The sequence below is a fragment of the Coregonus lavaretus genome, assembly GCF_964263955.1.
Source record: "Coregonus lavaretus genome assembly, contig: HAP1_SCAFFOLD_1464, whole genome shotgun sequence".
Classification (NCBI taxonomy): domain Eukaryota; kingdom Metazoa; phylum Chordata; class Actinopteri; order Salmoniformes; family Salmonidae; genus Coregonus; species Coregonus lavaretus.
Genome location: NW_028160803.1, coordinates 25865 through 49848, shown reverse-complemented (window position 1 = coordinate 49848; position 23984 = coordinate 25865). Strand labels below are relative to the sequence as shown.

Sequence of the window (23984 nt, the reverse complement as noted above, 5' to 3'; positions counted from 1 at the left end):
CGTAGCCTGGAAAATCGAACGCTGAGCATCAAGGCTCGCCTCCCATCCCAGAAGAGCAACACAAGACTGAGGAGGAGACAGAAATGTGAGTGATTCAGATGTCTGCATCTTACGTCTGTCTTTTGTACCTTTGTTATTCCAACCTAAAGTTTAACTCCCCTAGATGTAAAGCTCTGCATTCTTCTAAATGCTTCTACTATACAATAGTTCCGAAGTGTATATAGCTGTGCATAAACCCCTGCTCGGATGTGTTTTCAGAACACTGAGTCATGTCTGACTCTGAGACCATTGAGATAGCCGCTCTCGGCCGACCATTCCAGCTGGGGATGCTGTATGACTGCCGCAGGGATGTCCTCATTCCAGGTACGGAAAACTATTACATTCATTGACTGTGCTTCCACCATAGAGTTGGATAGACTTGTCCCAAAGCCTGTTCTAGCATGGGCAGCGTCATTGAGGGCTTTCGCCATTTTAAAGTAGTCAAGTTGGTGGGACTTGCATGGGTTACAGGAGCTACAAGTAAAACAATGCCACCTTGTGGAAACTAGGTGAATTGCAACAACAGCCTGAATTCAAATAACTCCCCCACCACTTCCTTAAGTTTTACTTTCAGCTTTGAACAGCTGAAAATACAATATATGTCATTATTGACAACATGTTTCACAGCGATTTAGATGATTTTCTACACTAAAGATTGCTTGTTTTGTCACATAAACTGACATGTAGAATATGTAGAATTGTAGCAACCAGGTAAAGGCAGAGCGATTTCTAAACGCTTGCCCCAGTTTGCCATTGTTGGTTGTGCTCCTGAGGAGATGACCTCGCCTCTAAATGATGCTGATGGAAGAGAGGGAGGGTGCAGCCTTCCTATTTGACAACAAAAGACAGACAGGCCTGCACTATCAGAATGCAATTTTGTGTGGGCCTTGTGAAACACTATAATTTCATGTTATTATTAATGCAGACATTTTATGGACATTTTCTTAAATTACAATTAAAAAATGTTACTTGTAGCTCCTTTAAGGAAGGATATCAGAATTCCATTCAGGTCAGCAAGAGGGGTCAGCCAATAAATTATATTTCTGACCAAACATTCTATACCTGCAGGTGGAAGTAAATCATCATCCTTGGCTTTATACCTGTTCAGACTATACAAACCGTAGCACAGTTTTTTTAACGAACTGCCAATACACTCATAAAAGTATACTAAGAAGAAATTGACTACTTTTAAATGGATAGCCCTCAATGGCGCTACAGATATTGTCACAAAAGCATCCATTGCAAAGACAGGAGATGAGCTTTCTTGTACATCTCTATGGTCATCACAGAGTTAAACAAGCTAGAGGACCCACTTGGGACAAAATACTGATAGCATGCAACATTTTGCAGTAGTCATATACAGTTATGCTGTCACAGAAGTGATCAATGGCAAAGATAGATGTAGCTTTTCTAACTACGGTTGTCATGTCACCTAGAATAATTACTTTGATGAGTTCTTTGAATGAAACCATGTTTACATATATAAACAATTCTGCATGTACATGTTTTTTTCACAATAAAAGTTATTTCTCATTCTCTCTTTTTAAACTGCAGGTATCACACTCTGGGATTCTGAAATACTACAGAAAGACATAAATGTCTCTCCACAACCTAACACTGATTTCAAAATCATTGCTTCTGACTCAAGTGAAGACAAGTCAGAAGCTTTGAATGTGTCTGCATCTCTTGAGGCCAGTTTTCTTGGTGGCTTAGTCAGTGTGAAGGGTTCTGCTGAATTCCTACATGATAAAAAGACCTCAAAGCGTCAGTCCAGGGTTTCTCTGCAGTACCGTACCACCACTCGCTTTGAGCAGCTGACCATGGACCACCTGGGGGCAGGAAATGTGAAACACTGTAATATCTTCCGAGAGGGCTCTGCCACCCATGTGGTGACTGCCATTCTCTACGGTGCACAAGCTTTCTTTGTTTTTGACCGTGAGGTTTCCTCAGGAGAAAACCACCAGGATATTCAGGGAAGCCTGCACGCCGTAATAAAGAAGATCCCCTCCATTACAATAGAAGGGCAGGCATCACTGAAGATGAGCGATGAAGAGAAGAAACAGACCAATACATTCAGCTGCACTTTCCACGGTGATTTTGCACTAGAAAACAACCCTGTCACATTTGAAGACGCCACCAGGCTGTATGCTGGCCTAGCGCGTCTGCTAGGGGAGAATGGAGAACATGCTGTGCCCATGACTGTCTGGCTCTATCCTCTCAAGAACCTGGACTCTGCAGCTGCCCAGCTAGTCAGGCAGATCAGTGTTAGCCTGGTGCGTCGCGCACAGCGAATCTTGGACGGGCTGGACAACACTGATGTAAAATTCCAGGACATGATTAAGGAAGACATGGCTATCAAGTTCCCTGAAATCAAAGCCAAGCTCAGCAAGTTCAGGGACTTGTGCTCAGAGTACAAGCTGGTTTTCCAGAAAGGTCTTTGCAAGGTTCTTCCCCACATAAGAGGAGGAGGTATGGAGGAAGAAGAACTGATAAAAATGCTCAACAGCAAGGAACGCTCTCCATTCCAGAATGACCTTATGATCACGTACCTGGATGACAGAGAGAGAGAGATGAATGTTGTCAGCTCTTACCTTGACATAATGAAAGAGGTACAAGTTGTGTACTCAAGCAGTGAATTGGATGGAATAGTGCTTGATCAAGCTAAAAATCATGTAGTGTGTTTTGCATTCTCCTCTTTGAAGGACAAAGACGAGTATGTGGTAGACTTGGAGAACTACTTGCTGGAAGAATCAAAGAGTGATTCTTCACTGATACCTTACGACCCCAACGCAGCTGGGAAATCAGCAGCAGAAAAGTGGTTTCGCTCAGGGGTGGTAACCACCCTAACCAGGCAAACCATAAATCTGTTCCTAGACTTCAAAGAGTCAAACAAAGACAGAGAAAATATAGCATTCTGCATTGCATCAATTCCAAACAAATTAATCACTGCATCCTCCATCCATGTCTATGAGAGAGGGACACTGTTGAGTCCCCAGTTTGAACTGCCATCGAAGCCAGGTGTCCCCACCATCAAGAGTCTGGAACATGACTGTGTCCACGTGCAAATCAACCCTCCCAACCTTGGCGTCAAGTCTGTGGAGTCGTACCAGGTTTTGTACCAGGCTGTGCAGGCTGAATCTGAGTGGACAGAGGTCAAAGCTGATGCTACCACTAGCCAGGTCACCATCAGACGTTTGAACCCATATAAAGACTATCGCTTCAGCTGCAGGGCAGTGTGTAGACCTGGTGTGAGCCTCTCCAGTGACTGGACAGAATACTCCAGGACCCGCCCATGTAGCCCCCCTGGACCAACCAGAGAGAAGATTCTAGAATCTGAAAGTATCAGAGTGAACTGGGACATTCCTACCATGGTGGGAGACGATGTTGAAGTCATAGGCTATGAGGTTGACTACAGAGAGTGTGGGAAGGCTGTTGACGATAAGATGTGGCACACCATCAAAACCACCACCAGAGAGTGCATACTGGAAGGTCTAAAGGCTGAAACTGCATACACTGTCAGAGTCTCTGCTAACTGTGGCGAAGCAGGGAAGAGTCTACCCAGTCCTGAGGCAGTGCTGACTACCATTAGGGCTGATGCCCAACCGAAGAGGAGCAAATCAACAGGAGCAAAAAGTGAGGAATTTCTGAAGAAATCAGAGAGGGTTAAGAAAGGCAACCCTTCAATCCATAGGCTGAATCTGGAACACAAGTTGGGTGTAAAGGAAAGTTTTGAACAGTACACATTTGGAGGGAAAGTTGAGAAAGGGAATAACAAGGTAATACTGCTTCTGGGATCCACAGGTGCAGGAAAAACCACTCTGGTCAATGTCATGATCAACTACATTCTTGGGGTAAAGTGGGAAGACCACTACCGCTTTAAGCTCATCCATGAGGTGACCAACAGGTCACAGGCTGAGAGCCAGACTTCAATCGTAACATCATATGAGGTCTACAATCAACCGGGCTTTCAGATTCCTTATTCCCTGACCATTATTGACACACCAGGGTTCGGAGACACTAGAGGAATGGCACATGATAAACTGATCACAGAGAAAGTGAAGGAATTCTTGTGTAACCCTTTAGGGATTGATCACATTGACGCAGTCTGCTTTGTAGTGCAGGCATCCCTCGCCCGTCTCAGTGCAAATCAGAAATACATATTTGACTCCATCCTGTCAATATTTGGAAAGGACGTTGCTGAAAACATCCTGATGATCGTGACATTTGCTGATGGGAAAGACATACCTGCTCTGGAGGCCATCCAAGCTGCAGACCTTCCCTGTAAGAAAAACAAGGATGGACTCCCAACCCATTTCAAATTCAACAATTCAGCTCTGCTCTATCCGAAAGTAGAAGACAAAAGCTCTGCTGGAGATGGTTCAGAGGATGAGAATGAGGAAGAGCTAAAGAGGCTGGTCTGGAATTCAACTTTTAAGCAGATGAAAGCTTTCTTCAAAGACTTGGAAAGCAGTGAGAGCAAAGATCTAACAATGACCAAGAAAGTGCTGGAAGAACGTGATCGTTTGGAGAAGGCCATGACACAACTGACCCCTCAGATCACAGCAGGTCTGTTAAAGCTGAATGAGATCAAAACGTTCAAACGGTGCCTGGAGAACGAGGACATGAACTTGAAACAGAACCAAGACTTTGAGACAGAGGTAGAGGTTCTAGTTGCTAAGAGAACCAAATTAAGTTCTTTTGCTACAAACTGCCTCGTATGCAAGTTCACATGCCACACCAGCTGCTTTCTCCCTAACGAGGATGAAATCAAACAATGTGCCGTGATGGATGATGATGGTAACTGTGTCATGTGTCCAGGAAACTGCTCTTACCATGACCACGAGAAGGAAAAAGCCTTATGGACATATGTAACTAAGACAGAGAAAAGGACCATTAAAGAGATGAAGGAAAACTTCATAAAGGCACAGGGCAAGTTTATGAACAGCAAGCAGATGCTGGACAAGATTGAAGATGAGTATGTTTTAATCGAGGACAAGCTGATGTACTTGATCAAGCTGTCCTCCAATTGTCTTAAGAGGCTGAATGAGATCGCACTGAAGCCAAGCTCTCTCTCCACTGTGGAGTACATCGAGATACTCATTCGCACTGAGGAGGACGAACGCAAGCCAGGCTTCGAAGATCGCATCGTAGGGTTGAATAAAATGAAGTATGAGTCTGAGCTTCTGGAGAAGATAGCAAGAGGAGAGAAACTACTCCCTGATGAGCGATGCAGGTTTAAGGAGAAACAAGACAGACTGCAGAAGATCACAAAAAGAGTCAATCAAATGCAGAAAGTTGTCAGTGTTTGGCCAGGGAAGAAGTAGGCCTAACTCAAAGTCAAAGTCCATGACCTCGCCCTGCTTCTGACCAAGTGGCACTCTCGGTGGCTTGCGCGAATCAAGTGAACGGGTCATAACTCAGTTAAAGTTGTAGTATTAAATCAGACATATCTCTAGACCCACTCAATTATCCGCTTACTAGGGTTGATTGCAATGCTTTGTATTACTCTCAGTTGACACATTTTCAACATTAAGTAAGTAGCCTTGTGCGAGCCAGAACGGCCCACAGAACAGGAGCCTATCTCCTGTTTCTTTAGCATGAGGCAGCTTGATGTACCAGCACACCCCCTGGACAGGGCGCTAGTCTATCTCCTGTTTCTTTAGCATGAGGCAGCTTGATGTACAAGCACACCCCCTGGACAGGGCACTAGTCTATCTCCTGTTTCTGTAGCGTGAGGCAGCTTGATGTACAAGCACACCCCCTGGACAGGACGCTAGTCTATCTCCTGTTTCTGTAGAGTGAGGCAGCTTGATGTACCAGCACACCCCCTGGACAGGACGCTAGTCTATCTCCTGTTTCTTTAGCATGAGGCAGCTTGATGTACAAGCACACCCCCTGGACAGGACGCTAGTCTATCTCCTGTTTCTGTAGAGTGAGGCAGCTTGATGTACAAGCACACCCCCTGGACAGGGCGCTAGTCTATCTCCTGTTTATTTAGCGTGAGGCAGCTTGATGTACCAGCACACCCCCTGGACAGGGCGCTAGTCTATCTCCTGTTTCTGTAGCGTGAGGCAGCTTGATGTACAAGCACACCCCCTGGACAGGACGCTAGTCTTTCTCATTTTCTACATTGGTGAATCTAAATGAAGCAGCTGATCTTGCTACTGATTATTAATGACTATCATAAGAAAAATGTATGTAGAAATAAAGCAGACATTGATTAATATAAACATAGAGATGTACTTTCCCCTCAGGATGTAATAAAGTATCTATCTATCTATCTATCTAAAAATGTATAACGTTTGCCTACTTTCATGTTGATTGTTTATCCTTTTTTATTTTAATAAAAGTGCTGTGTAATTCAATAAGTTCACTATTCATTTTCTATTGGGCACAAATTGCAAGTAATATTTTAGTCATGACATTGGAAATAGTATGTTTGGTAGGGGGGAATTACAATGGTGTGTTTCTTAACCTTTATTCCAAGGACCGGCAAACTATGGTCCCTCTTGTGTCAGGGACCGGCGAGCTTTAGCTTTTCCTCCTTGGGGGACAGCTTACATTAAATCTAGCACTGTAGAACTGACTAAATTAGTGTCAGATAACCAGCTCAGGGACCGGCCAGCAACATCCCAGAGACCGGCACTGGTCTAGGGACCAGAGGTTGAGAAATACTGGTCAGTGTAAGTGGCACCATTCTTGACATTTAAGGTAGGAAATTCACAACACACTATTCATTCTCTTTATTCTCAGCATGCCAGTGTTTCTTTTGGGCATGCGAAGTCCTCAATATTTGCATAGAAGAAGAAATCTACTGTTGGATTCTAGCTTGAAATATACGTATTTGTGTTACCATACTATAACTTATTGATCACTTTACATGTATAAGGAATGTATATGTTAGGGGTCAAGAAAGGGTGAAGAGGAACTAGGTGTGAGTGAAAGTTACTGTGAGAGAAAAGGGGAACAGGGGGTCACTGATAAACATAATTGAGAAGTGACCAGATAAAGAGGAACTGCTAGCAAACTGCTCGACCGCGAAGACAACAGAGCAACATTTAGGCAGTATTGGGCAACAGATTGCAGTTCTGAAAAAGTTACACCCCTAATCTCATCTGGGCATATAAATGCCTATTTGATCATGTGCAAAATGTCTTTGCAGCCGTATGACCCAGTGGGTGAATAAACTTGGTGTGAGCTTTTTCTGTCATTGTCATTTTGGCCGATTCCATGTAAAAATCAAGTGGAGCATGCAAATGTAAAATTAGTAATTTACAACTTAAACCACGTTCATAATTATCCTTGAAGTCTGTATGTTGGAGTTCAGGCTTTATTTTGAAAAGTTTAAGTAGGAAATTGTACAATTTTGACCCTTACAGAGTAGGTGGCCAAGTCTCAATCATATTTCATGGATTTAGAAAGGGCTCACAGAGCTTGTTAAGGAGACATCCTTAACATTGTAATCCCCAGTCCAATATCAACTGTCCAAAGGCTCCATCAGTTATCCAGAGTTCCTTAGTCTGTGGAACCAGATTGTGGAACCAGATTCAAGGTAGGTGAACAAGATTATTTAGTTTGAATTTTTCTAGGCCTGTGGCAAAACATATTTCAAGTGAATTTGAATATTTCTGCCCTCTGGGGGAGTTAATGCCTTTAGCTCAGAGGGCTAAAGCAGTCTTGAGTGGCATTAAGGATGGGTTTGAAACCTGTTTGTTATTCAATCAGTTACATTTAATTAGGAAAGCTCATAGTAAATTGTGTGTGTGTCTTCCAGAACATCTTCTATCGTACTGATGTCTCCGGTACTGGCAACCTGTCCTTCAACGAGCTGTGCAGTGCAGTCCGTGCTGCAGGTACCTGATCGTCTCTGTCTTCTGATCTCTCTCTCTCTCTCTCTCTCTCTCTCTCTCTCTCTCTCTCTCATATTATTATGAATGACCCGGTTCCCACTCTGGAGATTTTCTGAACTCTCACCCTCCGCCTCAAACAGCACCCTATTCTCTTGTATAGTCAAGAGCCTTATGGGCGCTGGTCAAAACTAGTGCACTACACAGGGAATAGGGTGCTGTTTGGAATTCAACCTTCATACTTCTCTCTCTTTCTAGCATTGATTTTGCAGAAAAGTTTGACTTGCAATGATTGTGATATGTGGTTGTTTTACCTACCTTAGTCGCTCTGAATGATAGTGTCTGCTAAATGGCTAAAATGCTAAATGTATACGTTAGCAAAATGTTGTAGTAAAAAAAAGACATGCAAAGACATGTTTATAGCACTGTTAAGAAGGATAGTAGCACTGCTATGAAGGTTAATGGACAGATGTTGAACTGGAGCTCCAAAGTTCTCAGGATGGGAACTATCTGATGAAAAATAAAGTTACTTTATCTATTTTGACCGTGGTCTAGTGGTAACGCCCTCTGGCTCTGTGCACATACTATTCCCTGCCGGAGACCGGGGTTCAATCCCCAACTCCAACTATGCCTCCCACCCCTATAAATACATTTCTAAATAAAGTACAAAAATATGTAAGGAGATTGGATATCCACTATCCTTAAGAAACTAACAATTAATCGGGGTGTCAGGTAACCTAGCGGTTAAGAGCTTTGGGTCAGTAACCGTAAGGTCGCTGGTTTGAATCCCGAGCCGACCGGGGGGGGGGATCTGTCAATGTGCCCATCTGCTGAATTACTAAAATGTAACTAATTCTTGTAATTTTCCTCTTCACAGAAATCTTCAAAAAGCTACAGGACTGAAGTAAATCTAGTGTTTTCAGCCACTTTCTCCTATGGGCGCTGGTCAAAAGTAGTACACTATATAAGGAATAGGGTGCCATTTGGGAAATGCACATAGACTACCAATAACGTTTTTTTTTTGTTGCTATTGATGATAAATGGTTTTCTTTATTGTCGATGGAGCATTTGGTGCAAATACAGTACTTTACCAATGGCAATGCTGTCAAAAGAATTGTCATCTTTGTGGACTGGCAATGTGAAATCTTTGTGAAATCTCAATGCTTTGTTTCCTCCTATTGCTGAGGACTCTTCTCTCAATGTACAACTAAGATACAGCAGCTGACACATGCCAGAAGAGGATAGAGGGATGGAGGGATAGAGGGATGGAGAGATAGAGGGATGGAGCGATAGAGGGATGGAGAGAGAGGGATGGAGAGATAGAGGAATGGAGAGATAGAGGGATGGAGCGATAGAGGTATGGAGATAGAGGGATGGAGAGATAGAGGAATGGAGAGATAGGGGGATGGAGATAGAGGGATGGAGAGATAGAGGGATGGAGAGATAGAGGAATGGAAACACAATCCAGTTTTCCTTTCTTTAATTCTCATGCAATTCGATGTATTCATGGTGGTGGGAAGAAAATGAATCCTTGTCTCTAGAGATCATCTGCAGAGATGTGTTACAGAACACAAGAATAAGGCTGTAGGTGACCGTATTACCGCCACACTGACAGTCATGAGTCATGACCGCAGTACAATTTCTATTGGGACAATTGAGTCACAGCAATCTCCTTTTATGCACTCTGGACATGCATTGGTAGTACCCAACTCGCTAACGACCATCAGGTTGCTAATGGCCTGGTACTCAGGACTGTCCCTCTAACCACTCTGACATCAATGCAAATGAAATAGAAAATCACATCAAATACATAATCAAAACAGTATTGTACTTTTAAAACTCACCTCACTGTGATTGATCAATTAGAAGAAAGAAAGAAGTTCAACAACAGGTTGAAACTGAGTGGAATACATGGTCATTGTGGATGTTGTTTCAACAACGAAATGGACAGTGCTTTCTAAGGTGATGATTCAAAACACCCACATGCCTATTAGAGCTTATACATATGCACAGGCCTATATACAGTTGAAGTCGGAGGTTTACATACACCTTAGCCAAATACATTAAAACTCAGTTTTTCACAATTCCTGACATTTAATCCTAGTAAAAATTCCCTGTCTTAGGTCAGTTAGGATCACCACTTTATTTTAAGAATGTGAAATGTCAGAATAATAGTAGAGAATTATTTCTTTCAGCTTTTATTTCTTTAATCACATTCCCAGTGGGTCAGAAGTTTGCATACACTCAATTAGTATTTGGTAGCATTGCCTTTAAATTGCTTAACTTGGGTCAAACATGTCGGGTACCCTTCCACAAGCTTCCCACAATAAGTTGGGAATTTTGGCCCATTCCTCCTGACAGAGCTAGTGTAACTGAGTCAGGTTTGTAGGCTTCCTTGCTCGCACACGCTTGTTCAGTTCTGCCCACAAATGTTCTATAGGATTGAGGTCAGGGCTTTGTGATGGCCACTCCAATACCTTGACTTTGTTGTCCTTAAGCCATTTTGCCACAACTTTGGAAGTATGCTTGGGGTCATTGTCCATTTGGAAGACCCATTTATGACCAAGCTTTAACTTCCTGACTGATGTCTTGAGATGTTGCTTCAATATATCCACATAATTTTCCTTCCTCATGATGCCATCTATTTTGTGAAGTGCACCAGTACCTCCTGCAGCAAAGCACCCCCACAGCATGATGCTGCCACCCCTGTGCTTCACGGTTGGGATGGTGTTTTTCGGCTTGCAAAGTACCCCCTTTTTCCTCCAAACATAACGATGATCATTATGGCCAAACAGTTCTATTTTTGTTTCATCAGACCAGAGGACATTTCTCCAAAAAGTACAATCTTTGTCCCCATGTGCAGTTGCAAACCGTCGTCTGGCTTTTTTATGGCGGTTTTGGAGCAGTGGCTTCTTCCTTGCTGAGTGGCCTTTCAGGTTATGTCGATATATGACTCGTTTTACTGTGGATATAGATACTTTTGTACCTGTTTCCTCCAGCATCTTCACAAGGTCCTTTGCTGTTGTTCTGGGATTGATTTGCACTTTTCGCACCAAAGTACATTCATCTCTAGGAGACAGAACGCGTATGACGGCTGCGTGGTCCCGTGGTCCCATGGTGCTTATACTTGTGTACTATTGTTTGTACAGATGAATGTGGTACCTTCAGGCGTTTGGAAATTGCTCCCAAGGATGAACCAGACTTGTGGAGGTCTACAATTTTTTTCTGAGGTCTTGGCTGATTTCTTTTGATTGTCCCATGATGTCATGCAAAGAGGCACTGAGTTTGAAGGTAGGCCTTGAAATACATCCACAGGTACACCTCCAATTGACTCAAATTATGTCAATTAGCCTATCAGAAGCTTCTAAAGCCATGACAATTTTCTGGACTTTTTCCAAGCTGTTTAAAGGCACAGTCAACTTAGTGTACGTAAACTTCTGACCCACTGGAATTGTGATACAGTGAATTATAAGTGAAATAATCTGTATGTAAACAATTGTTGGAAAAATTACTTGTGTCATGCACAAAATAGATGTCCTAACCGACTTGCCAAAACTATAGTTTGTTAACAAGAAATGTGTGTAGTGGTTGGAAAATGAGTTTTAATGACTCCAACCTAAGTGTATGTAAACTTCCAACTTCAACTGTATCAGCCCAAGCCCTCCCCCCCAAAAAAAACAATATATATATATATATTACCGTTATACCATACATAACCTACCACATATATTAAACACATTTCTTCGGTAGATAATTGGTCTAGCCTATACTCCAAAATTAAACCAATTCTAGAAATCGCTTTGAGTGTGGCCTGTATTATTATGCAAACTGGATGGACTGGTTACGTTATTGTACGCTCCAAACTTTCTATTCATGAGTCTGGGAGAGAACATACAGGCAGGCCTACGCGGTGCTGTTGGTTCATTGATTGTGCAGGGCGGCTTAGTCAGCCTACAATTACAGTGAATTTGTATTTGATTTTGGATAGCCTAATTGGGCATTTTTCACATTTTCATAGTTAATAGGCTGACACATTACCTTTCACTACAGAATATCTCACCACTGTGCGTTTCCATCTCCTCCTCTCTCTCCTTCATTCCTTTCTCCAGCGTGCAGAAAGAAGTGCTGTCAACAGTTTAATGAAATATGTTTCGTTGTGAAAACATGTTATTATTTTTGTTCCCAAACATGTCAACAAGTACAGACATGTTCTGCTCTGTTGGACTGAGACTACTGCATGTGATTACATCAGAGGGACACAATCAGTCCCATTCAATCACAGAAACACATTTCTATCTATATATAACTGGTATATAAGATAGTGATTGGGGGTATATTAAATCATGAATGGGTATGTAAAGATAGCAACTGGGTTCAGTAAACTATGTTAAACAGTCATTACAGCTGTCATAGCCCCAGGGATAGCCCATATTAACGTTCAAAGTATGACAGATAAATTGTGAATATATGAGAGCAAATGAGTGCCAATACACCAGCCATATCTGCAAGCGTTTATTAACACAACATAAACAGGAAGTACGGTTTTCATTCCATCAGGAGAAAAAAAAACAGAAATATAACAGAAATATTCAACAAAAACACATAGTTCCCTGGTGTGGGGCAACTCACTCACACTCAATGTTTAAATTGCTTATTCACCCTCTCACTTAACTCGAGTCCTGCATTCTCTCATTCAAATCACTCTCTACCACACCATCTCTCTCCCCAGACAGCAGAACCATGAGACGCACTCTTATTTGGTGGGTCCGTCCAGTGTATTAGAGAAAGAAGTTTACACACACACATATCTGTTGACGTGTCTCAGTTCATCGGTCACCCTCTACGTCAACACACAGTCACAGCTGTCACCGTTTGTGTGTGTTCAGTCCTCCTCCTTCTCTATGTATGTCTTGGTGGCTGAGCGTGCTATCTGTCGGGCCAAGTATCTGTCTCTGGCTGAGGTCACGGTCTGCTCACTGCTACGCTTGACAAACTTACTCACTTTACTCTCCTCCTCTCCCTCCTTCCCCCGCTTCTCTGTTCCCTCTCCCTCCTTCCCCTTCTTCTCTGACCCCTCTACCTCCTTCCCCTTCTTCTCTGACCCCTCTCCTTCCTTCCCCTTCTTCTCTGACCCCTCTCCCTCCTTCTCTGACCCCTCTCCCTCCTTCCCCTTCTTCTCTGACCCCTCTCCCTCCTTACCCCTCTTCTCTGACCCCTCTCCCTCCTTACCCCTCTTCTCTGACCCCTCTCCCTCCTTACCCCTCTTCTCTGACCCCTCTCCCTCCTTACCCTTCTTCTCTGACCCCTCTCCTACCTTTTCATATTTTCTGTCTGTTTTTATCGTCTTCTCCTTGTCTCCATCCCTGCTCCTCTCTTTCTCCCTGCCCTTGTCCCTTTCTCTCCCCTTGTCTTCGTCTAGCTCCCTTTGTTTCTCTTTCTCCCCGCTCTCCTTCTCTCTGTCTTTCGGGCCCCCGTGCCTCTCCTCTCTCTCTTTATCCCTCCTCCCCCTGCTCCTGTCCTCCTCCCTGTCTCTATCCCTCTCCCTTCTTCGATCCTTCTCATCTCTCCGTCCACCATGCCCGTCCTCCCTGTCTCTCTCTCTGTCCCTCTCCCTTCCTTGGTCTCTGTCTCACTCTCTGTCTCTCTCCCTTCCTTGGTCTCTGTGTCTCTTCTTTTCTCTCTCTCTATCCTTCTCTCGCTCCTCTTCTCCACTCCCAGAGGAAGGGGACCTCTGTCTGTAGTGGCGTTTGGCACCAGCTTACTGAACCCTGCCTTCTGATCCTGCCCCTCCTCGCTGTCGCTATGGGAACTGGGGGCGTGGTCTTGTGAGGGAGGTGAAGGCGGTGGGGACGGAGCTTCTGTCTTAACTGCCTTCAAACTCTGATCCCTGCATTGAGAGAGAGAGAGAGAGAGAGAGAGAGAGAGAGAGAGAGAGAGAGAGAGAGAGAGAGAGAGAGAGAGAGAGAGAGAGGGGGGGGGGGGGGTTCAATCTAATGTTTATGTACACATACCGGTAGTAAAGGATAAGAGATATTTTAGCTGTGTTTGTGAACTCTAACCTCGGTACAGAGCGGTCTGGTATGGCCTCCTCTCCTACGGTCTGGTTCAGAAGGTGTCTGTAGAAACCACTAAGGTCTTTCTGCTTCTTCACATCCAGGGCAGCTAGACACACAATACAAACAGCATGGCTTTGTTTATTCTATAAACCACCGGATTCATAAGACAGCTTCTCCCACACACACATCTATGTTCACAAACACACACACAGCATCGTCTCTCTCACCTTCCATCGCTGCCTCTCTCTTTTCTTTTTCCAGCTCCTCCTGTCGCTCCTTGAGTTTCTGTCTGTAGGCTGAGGTGACGTAAGCCTCCTTGTCTGCAAACTGCTCGCCCTCCGCCTCTCTCTCCTTCTGGATCTTCCTCTCATCTCTCCGTTCCTGCTCCTTCTTCCTCTCCTCCACCGCTTGCAGCAGCTGGTTGATGTACTTTGGCTATGGAGAGAAAGGAGAGAGAGCAGTATGGAGAGGAGAAAGAGGAGAGTAAGGGTGAGTAGAGCGGGTGGACATAAGTGACAAAAGAAAGGCTAAATGGAGAAAAAACACAATTAAATCGTGAGGAGAGGAAAAGGGCAGGGGGGGAGGAGGGGGGCAAGTGAAAAAGTGAAGGAAAGGTGGATTGAAATGGAAAGAATAGCAAATTACAAGTCCCGAGAGGAGAAGATTTGAAAAGGTGGGAGGAGGCCGGGGGTTGATTTGGTTCTGCTGTACCTTCCTGTCGGTTCCTCCCAGTAGTTTCTTACTGCTCTCCTGCCTCTGTTTCTGCATGTCATCATAGACACCATCATAGTCATACACACTGCTGTCCTGCTCTAGAGCCTTCTGCATCTCCAGACGTGTCTGATACACACACACACAGGAGAGAAAGATGGGTCTCGGTCACAAAATACATCAAGAAGCAACTTCTGGAGAATGTTGTTGTTAGCACCTGAGGTTTCTCATTCATTCATTTCTCCATCCATCCCTCCCTTCACTCACCTGTTTCATCATCCTCTTCTTCAGAGCCTCCTTCTGCAAACTTTCCCCAACCGAGGTCTGGAAGACAGGATCACACAACATCACTTCTGATAGAACTTCAATCATTTGGCAAAGCTTGCAACTCACTCACACTCATCTCACCAGCTGCCACAAAGGGTATGAGTAAAATAAGTGGAGAAACTTCACTGACTTCTGGACAAAGGTGAATCTGAATGATCTGTAACCCACACACTATGTAATCTTCTTAGGCTTCCTTGCAAAAGAGTTTACTACAAGTTAGTCTCAGAAAACCCTGGCTTCTCACAAGTAAACGAGACAAGATTTGGAAGGATGGCCCCGCGAGACTAACTATCAGCATATCTCAATAGGATACAATAAGAGATAGACATTCAGACCCTGTTCCTACCTCTTCATCAGAGTCATCCCCAAACACTGGGGGTCTGGGCAAGGTGGCTGTCTTAGACGCTCTCTTCTGGGGTATGATCAGGCCGTACCTGGGAACAGGTGACATGAATGGATAGCAAGCACGAACATTTGAAAGAAAGAAAGTGGAAAACTAACTAGCTAGACATAAACTCTACGTTATGAAAAATTAACAGAATTTCCGTGATCTATAATCTAGGCCAAATCAGGTTTGTGTTCTCTTCTCTAAATGTAGCCTAACTACTTAACTGTTTAATTTGCAACAAAGACTTCATTGATTGTATGAAGGTGGCACTGAGGGACAGACTGGCTGCTACCGTTTGCTAACTTGATAGCTAGCAAGTAGCTAACAATGTTGTTGGTGGTGGGGTGCATGGTCGTGCATACATTGCTGCTTTTAGTGTGTCCAGTCATAGCACACGGTGAACAGAATAAGCAACAGCGGAGAAATAACCAACAAATAAACACGTTTGTATTATAAATAGCTAGCTAGCTACGATACAATAAACGTTTTGTAGTGTCCATTTCTACTTACTGTTTACCAGGTGCCGCCATCTTGCTCCTTGAAATATATCTGACCCGCTGCGGCAGATTCGTTGGCAAGCTAAAATAAAAGATTAAGCCTTCAAAAATAATTATAAATTACCAAAAACATGTGCAATACAGCCAAGTTTATATACATAAATATAAGACTGTTATATTCGCTCAATTAATCGGGAGCCTTGTCCTCGTCGCTGTATATAGCGAAAGTGCCACATACCAATAATCAGATTAAGATCAGACGCTCAACATTGCAGCGCATTGGAGAAGAGTCGTTCAGATGGACATTTCAGGGTCTACGTTTTAGTAGGCTCCGTTTATTGGACCGAGTAAAACAATCTCTATTAATACTTTATCAGCAAAGGCCTGTCTGTAAATGTACCTAGCTAGTAAACTCCAGCAGGTCTAGAGAGAATCAACAAAGATGATTGCTTGGACACAGGACACGTGACTAGTTACCACAAGCACAAAGTCATAACCCCCGCCTATTTCTATCATTTATATTCTTAAAATCAGATTTTTAACCTAACCCTAACCTTAACCACACTGCTAACCTTATGCCTAACCCTAACCTTAAAGCAATGTTTTTTCATGAATTTTGACGATAAAGCTCATTTTGGCTTTGTGGCTGTGGTAACTAGTGGAAACCCGTCACTTCCACTGCCGATTCAGAAGAAGAGGCGAAGCGAGTTGTCCAACTCCGCCTAAAATCTGTCTTCTCCAGCAGGTGCCATTGTTTCGTTTCTTTCGCTCACCACGCGAAGAGTTTGTGTATGGAGGTTACTAGATGTTTCCATTAACTTGTCCAGTGATTTTTTGTTGTTGTTGTCGACATTTTAAAAGTTCGCATAGAAAATAGATGCGACAATTGTCGGCTAGGGTGAGTTTCCATTTTAACTATCTTGCGTCGATGAAAACAGCTGGACATAATGACGTCACACACAAACGTTTTATTTTCTTCGCAAAAACCTACAGTGTCGAATAAAAATGTAGTGGTTGAAGTGTTACAATTGCCCATTTGGCAAATTGCACATTAATATTTTGGAGACAGCCTGTAGCCTATGTCCTTCCACCTATTTGTTTGGGATGAAAAAAGGAGGAGGAGATGTATTTTTTCAAGTCGGGCCATTAGAATACTAGAAATACTAGAATATAGAAATTCCCAAATGACATTATCCTATAGAGACCAATGATTATTCACTAAATAAAGGGTTAAGGGTTCATACACATTTTGACAGATGGAATTTCATGACTTTTACATGACTTCTCCTCCATGACTATTAAACATATTTCCATGAACAATAATTGGTGGCTCTTTATGTAGCCGAAATAAAAAGTCAACATAAATGTTGTATTGACACTAGAAGGCTGCTGCTCTCTGATCCCATTTTGGCCTACTATCTCCTGCCGTTGTGCCCTTGATCAAGGCACTTAACCCCCCACAAAGTAGAATAACTGCACTGTTAGGCTACTGTATAAAAGAGCTACTGGGGTGTGCATGCTTTTGTTCCAGCCCTGAAACACACCCAAGTCTGCTTAGCAAGGTCCTGTTGAGCAGCTGATGTTTAGGCAGTGTGGTGTGTTAGAGCCGGGCTTATCAAGGTCCTGTTGAGCAGCTGATGTTTAGGCAGTGTGGTGTGTTAGAGCGGGGCTCGAACAAAAGCCTGCACACCCAATAGCTCTCCTCTCTCATGATGTCTCAGGTAGCCCGTGAAAGCCAGCATGGATAGAATCTAATAATTGACTAATATTTGCCATATTCTAATAATTCTCATGTGCCAACGTATCGCCACGGTCTGTGCCATGGCACACCTGCACTTCTGTAGACCTGAAATAATTGGATGGTGAAATTTGCCAGCCAACCAGAATAGTGAGGTGTAGCAATTCAGGCATTCTTGAAAGTCAGGACAATCCTTGTCCTGCAAAGATACCTTTAAAAAAAAAATACATTTGCAAGCAGTAGGAATTTAGAATTAAATGTGGAGTGGAGCTTATAGGTATGTGATGACATCACGTGCTCCGCATCCTTAAAAAGTATTCGGCAATCATAATTTATTCGAAAAACCGTTTCTACCATAATTTGGCACAATAAAGAAGTTTGACAAAAGAAAAATCCAGCAGTCGAACGGATACAAATATTGTATCCTATATCTGCCGTTTCCATTACACATTTGACAATTATTATTTTTTGTTGCGACATTGCTTTTCTCTCTGCCACTGCACTGCAAGCGGTACCAGAGCGCCAAGTCTAGATCCAAAAGGCTCCTTAACAGCTTCTACCCCCGAGCCATAAAACTGCTGAACAATTAATCAAATGGCCACCCGGACTATTTGCATTGACAACCCCCTTTGTTTTTACACTGCTGCTACTCGCTGTTTATTATCTATGCATAGTCACTTTACCCCTACCTACATGTACAAATTACCTGGACTAACCTGTACCCCCGCACATTGTCTCAGTACCGGTACCCCTTGTATATAGCCTCATTATTGTTATTTAATTTTTAATTTTTATTATTATTATTATTATTTAATTTTTTTTTTTACTTTAGTTTATTTAGTAAATATTTTCTTAACTTTATTTGATTTGATTTTCTTAAAACTGCATTGTTGGTTAAGGGCTTGTAAGTAATCATTTCATGGTAAGGTCTACGGTAAGGTACCTGTTGTATTAGGCGCTTGTGACAAATAACATTTGATTTGATTTAAACCTGGGTGAATGGAAACCTGCCTATTGAGAGAATGTCGAATTTGGTGAACAAAAAATGTAACGGCTTATTTGCTACATTAGGTTTATTTGACCGAATTGAAGTTTCGTAATGCTTAGGTTGTTATGAGTGTACTGATATAAGGACACATGACATATATCGGCGTTGTCTCGAGATGGCTATGCATATTCATGACAAGGGGCTATTCGCATAGCGTCTCTCTCCATTGATTATAGGCGGTTGACGTCAACAACTCTCATAGAATATTCAAAAATATATTAAAATAATGAGATGTCCCCACCAATCCAAAGAGAGGAATAGGCGGGAGCTTGACTGCCCGCCGTGCCGCTTTGTGGACAACGACTACCATTGTTTGGGCAGAGAGACAAGTATCTTGTCAGTATATCCATAATCTTTGGCCAAATGAAGCACAACCACAGATTATCCATTATATTGACCAGATACGCAAGTGGCCGCTCTAGCAATGAAAATAAATGTTTTTAAAAATGGAAGGCAGTCGGGAGGAGGCAAGATCAGGTGGGACCATTCTAGCCAATGAGAGGGGCGATATGAGTGTGAATAACAGGCAGGCACAACTCTAATATAGTGTTTTTTCTCAAAAATGTAAAGTGTCCTATTTATATCAGTACACTTGTAACAACGTAAGCATTATGACACTTCTATTCGATTAAATAAACCACACGTAGCAAAAAGCCATTCATTTTTCTCCTTAACCCAAATTTGAAACTCTCAATGACCTCCATACAAAAACTCATTGCTTGGTGAATGAAAAAAACGAAAAGACGCTATCTGCTGGAGAAGTCTGATTTGGGCCCAGTTATCCCTCTCGCTTCGCCTTTTCCTCTCTGGCACAACCTAGCCCAGAGTTCCCCAACTGGCGGCCTGCGGGCCGAATTTGGCCCGTGGGTGGTTTTATTTGGCCCCCCAAGTTTTCTGAGCAATTATGATTTATTTATTTTTTAGCTCATTGTTGTACATAAAAGACTGTGAAAACACCAGGAAATCAGCTTCAAGTGATTTTTATTTTGGAAATCTGTTCCAAAGTATTCCCACGCATAATAGAGAGACGTGAATGTATACAAATAATAATAATTCATAATAATTTATTGGATTTATATAGCACTTTTCTACAAACTGAGGTACTCAAAGCGCTTTACATAGTAGGGGGAAACTCACCTCATCAATGTGTAGCACCCACCTCAGTGATGCATGGCAACCATTTTTCTGCCAGAACTCTCACCACACATCAGCTATCAGGTGGAGAGGTGAGGAGTGATATATGCCAATTAGGAATGAGGGGGATGATTTGGTGGTCATGATGGAATGTGGTCAGGTTGGGAATTTAGCCATGACACCTGGGTGAACACCCCTACTCTTACAACAAGTGCCATGGGAATTTGAATGACCACAGAGAATCAGGACACCTGTTTTAACATCCCATCCGAAAGACCCAAATGTAACCAAGGTTTGAAATGATTATGTTTTAGTCCAATATTATATATTTTTGGGCTTCTTGCGGTCAATTTGCAGTCAAATATTATTTATTTATTTATTATGTTCCGGCCCCACGACCATCCGCTCAAGAAAATATTGGCCCACGGCTTAATCTAGTTGATGATCCCTGACTTGGCCCAAAGGCTGGCAGATGGCGATATTGAGTTGTTTCATCTTACTGTCCAAAGGGAATGCATGCAGCCGGCTATACACTCGTATCCCTCGTGGACCGGTTCGTACATAAAACATTCTCCATTCAGGATGCAAAGGCGTCGATTTCCTCCTTACATTTCTTTATGAAACACAATTTTCCACCACCATGCTAGATTAGCTAATGCTAGTCCTGGACGTTGCGTATCGTGTTCAGCCAATCAAGTTGCAGCAGTCTTTTATTTTGAAACATCAGACCAGATGTGAAAAAACAGACTGCTGCAACCTGATTGGCTGAACGCGATACGCAACATTCGGGACTAGCATTAGCTAATCTAGCATGGTTGTGGAAAATTGTGTTTAATAAAGAAAGTATACCCGTTTTTTTTCCCGTCTTCTCGCCATTAAATCGGGGATAAGAGTGTATAGCCGGTTGCATGCATTCATTCCCTTTGGACAGTAAGAGGGAACGACTCAATATCGCTATCTGCCAACCTTTGGGCTACAGCACAACCGATAATTCTGATTCGGAGATGAGGAAGGCTGGAAATTAAAAAAGAAAGTTCTTTATTGCATTTCATTACCTTAACAATTTCATGGGTTGTTGACTCTCCACCACCATGCCAGTTCTCCTTAGTAATACCATACCACTAATACCCACACTTTCTCACTCTCTCTCTGATTGTCATTATCTCTGCTGAGATCAGTGTGCTCAGAGAGCTCCCCCTGTGATTAAAGCTGAGGCTTTGATACCCTCCTGACTCTTCTGTTGTCTCTCCTGAGTGACTGTAAACCTCAACCCCATTATCCCTGTCGTAATCCAAATCTCATCTGCCCTACTCTCTGCTGCCACTGTGCTTATCCTCTCACAAAGACAGAGAGACTCTGCTACTCAGGCAGAGGGACTACCAGGGATGGATGGATAGCTAGAGCAGGAGTGTATTCATTAGCACACATCCTAGCAAAACGAAAAACAAGTGTTTCTGGAAAAATGTTGGTTCTGTTTAGGTTTGCTTCCATTTGATAAACCCCAGAGCTCTCTCTCTTTCTTTCTCCATGGCTCTGTTGACCTCACTGAACCGTGTGTGTGTGTGTGTGTGTGTGTGTGTGTGTGTGTGTGTGTGTGTGTGTGTGTGTGTGTGTGTGTGTGTGTGTGTGTGTGTGTGTGTGTGTGTGTGTGTGTGTGTGTGTGTGTGTGTGTGTGTGTGTGTGTGTGATATAGCGCTTGCATGTTGCTAAGCACTGAAGTAGGTGGGGCCATAAAGGGTTTGCTTCTCTGTTGAAGAAGACTCGACAGAGCAGCAAAACCCTCTCATGGAGATAAAGCACCGTGGTTTAGGCTCAAATCTATTTACATTGGATGTTTGCTCATGTGTGTCTGATTCAGAGTAAACAGGTGTTGTCCCTGTGCGTATTGGTAGTATAAACAAAACTTTATTATCCCTAAAGGGGACATTTGTTTTGCATCAGAATCATCCTTTAAAACAAAACAGACATTTGAACATAGCCAGACTTATAGGACAATGCACACTATATTGTTTATGTAGACCTATATTGCTGTTGTTGAGCACATTGTATTATGGGGGATAGGGGCTACAGGAAGAGGAAGTGGTGGAGGTGACGATACACTTCCTGCTGACATGACAGCTGTGTGTGTGGATGGTGTGAATACAGAGTGTGTCCCAAATGGCACCCTATTCCCTATATAGTGCACTACTTTTGACCAGAGAACCTAGAATGTCATTGTATGCTGTAGCGTTAAGATTTCCCTTCACTGGAACTAAGGGGCCTAGCCCGAACCATGAAAAACAGCCCCAGACAATTATTCCTCCTCCACCAAACTTTACAGTTGGCACTATGCATTCGGGTAGGTAGCGTTCTCCTGGCATCAGCCTAACCCAGATTTGTCCGTTGGACTGCCAGATGGTGAAGCGTGATTCATCACTCCAGATAACGTGTTTCCACTGCTCCAGAGTCCAATGGCAGCGAGCTTTACACCACTCCAGCCGACGCTTGGCATTGCGCATGGTGATCCTAGGCTTGTGTGCAGCTGCTCGGCCATGGAAACCCATTTCATGAAGCTCCCGACGAACAGTTATTGTGCTGACGTTGCTTCCAGAGACAGTTTGGAACTCTGTAGTGAGTGTTGCAACCGTGGACAGACTATTTTTACGCGCTATTCGCTTCAGCACTCGGCGGTCCGGTTCTGTGAGCTTCTGTGGCCTACCACTTCGTGGCTGAGCCATTGTTGCTCCTAGACGTTTCCACTTCACCACAACAGCACTTACAGTTGACCAGGCAGCTCTAGCAGGGCAGAAATTTGATGAACTGACTTGTTGGAAAGGTGGCATCCTATGAGGGTTGAGAAGTCACTGAGCTCTTCAGTAAGGCCATTCTACTGCCAATGTTTGTCTATGGAGATTGCATGGTTTTGTGCTTGATTTTATATACCTGTCAGCAACGGGTGTGGCTGAAATAGCTGAATCCACTAATTTGAAGGGGTGTCCATATACTTTTAGTTTATATAGGTCCATTATAATTTTACATACTTTGTATCTAGTTTTAGATTTTCAAGAGTGGGCTGGAGTGTTTTTTTAATACAAAATATCCCCCCCCGCCCCCCAATAAAATAGTACTAATTCCCACAGGCCGGATCTGGATTGAATGGGCCCGCAGGCCGTAGTTTGCCCACCCTTGTCCTGATCTCATCTATTAAATTGGGAAAACAAAAACTGATTTGTATTTATTGGCAACTTCTACCTACTTGTGGTTAAAGAGAGTAGCAGCATAGTGAACGCTCAGACAGGCAGTGAGGCAGAGTCTTGTGCCACAGGAGCCAAGAAACACAGTCTTGACTTTCTCCCTCTGTCAGATTCACCACGGTCACTAGTTCAAAACTGAGCTGATAGTGGATAATGTAGGGTTTCAATCCAAACCCTTGTCCTGAAGACCCACTGCATATAATAATAATTTATTCAACTTATATAGCGCTTTTCAAAGACTCTCAAAGCGCTTCAAAGCACACAAAAAATAAGTAAGTTCTCCCATGTCACCCCGCTTCTCAGCACACTCCACTGGCTTCCAGTCGAAGCTCGCATCCACTACAAGAGCATGGTACTTGCCTACAGAGAAGCAAGAGGAACTGCCCCATCCTACCTTCAGGCTATGCTCAAACCCTACACCCCAACCCGAGCACTCTGTTCTGCCAGCTCTGGTCTCTTGACCCTCCCACCCCTACGGGAGGGCAGCTCCTGCCTCTTCTCTGTCCTGGTACCCCAGTGGTGGCACCAGCTTCCCCCTGAAGTTAGGACAGCAGAGTCCCTGCCTATCTTCCGTGAACATCTGAAAGAATCTCAAATATAACATATATTTTGATTTGTTTAACACTTTTTTTGGTTACTACATGATTCCATATGTGTTATTTCATAGTTTTGATGTCTTCACTATTATTCTACAATGTAGAAAATATTAAAAATAAAGAAAAACCCTGGAATGAGTAGGTGTGTCCAAACTTTTGTCTGGTACTGTACATACCTATGACTGTGATCTGTGGTTGTCTCACCTAGCTCTCTTAAGATGAATACTAAATGACTAAAATTACAATGTCGATTCAGCAGAAAACAAGTCAGACAGCCTTGTTTATTATTATTCTAGATGGAGAGTGTGGGAAATCACTTCATAGCCTACACATTTAGAGGTATACTACATAGAAGGCTCAATGAGTTAGC

General features: G+C 43.2%; 1 pseudogene across 1 annotated transcript; it reads right to left on the bottom strand.

Annotated features, from left to right (window-relative positions):
* Positions 1 to 12383: 12383 nt before the first annotated feature.
* LOC311121435 lies at positions 12384 to 16381 on the bottom strand (annotated as a pseudogene). Its single transcript has 9 exons — positions 16343 to 16381; positions 16266 to 16288; positions 15879 to 15947; positions 15327 to 15414; positions 14921 to 14977; positions 14654 to 14782; positions 14170 to 14377; positions 13946 to 14048; positions 12384 to 13773 (listed from the first exon to the last, which is right to left on the bottom strand). The product of its transcript is annotated as an uncharacterized misc_RNA (transcript).
* Positions 16382 to 23984: the final 7603 nt, after the last annotated feature.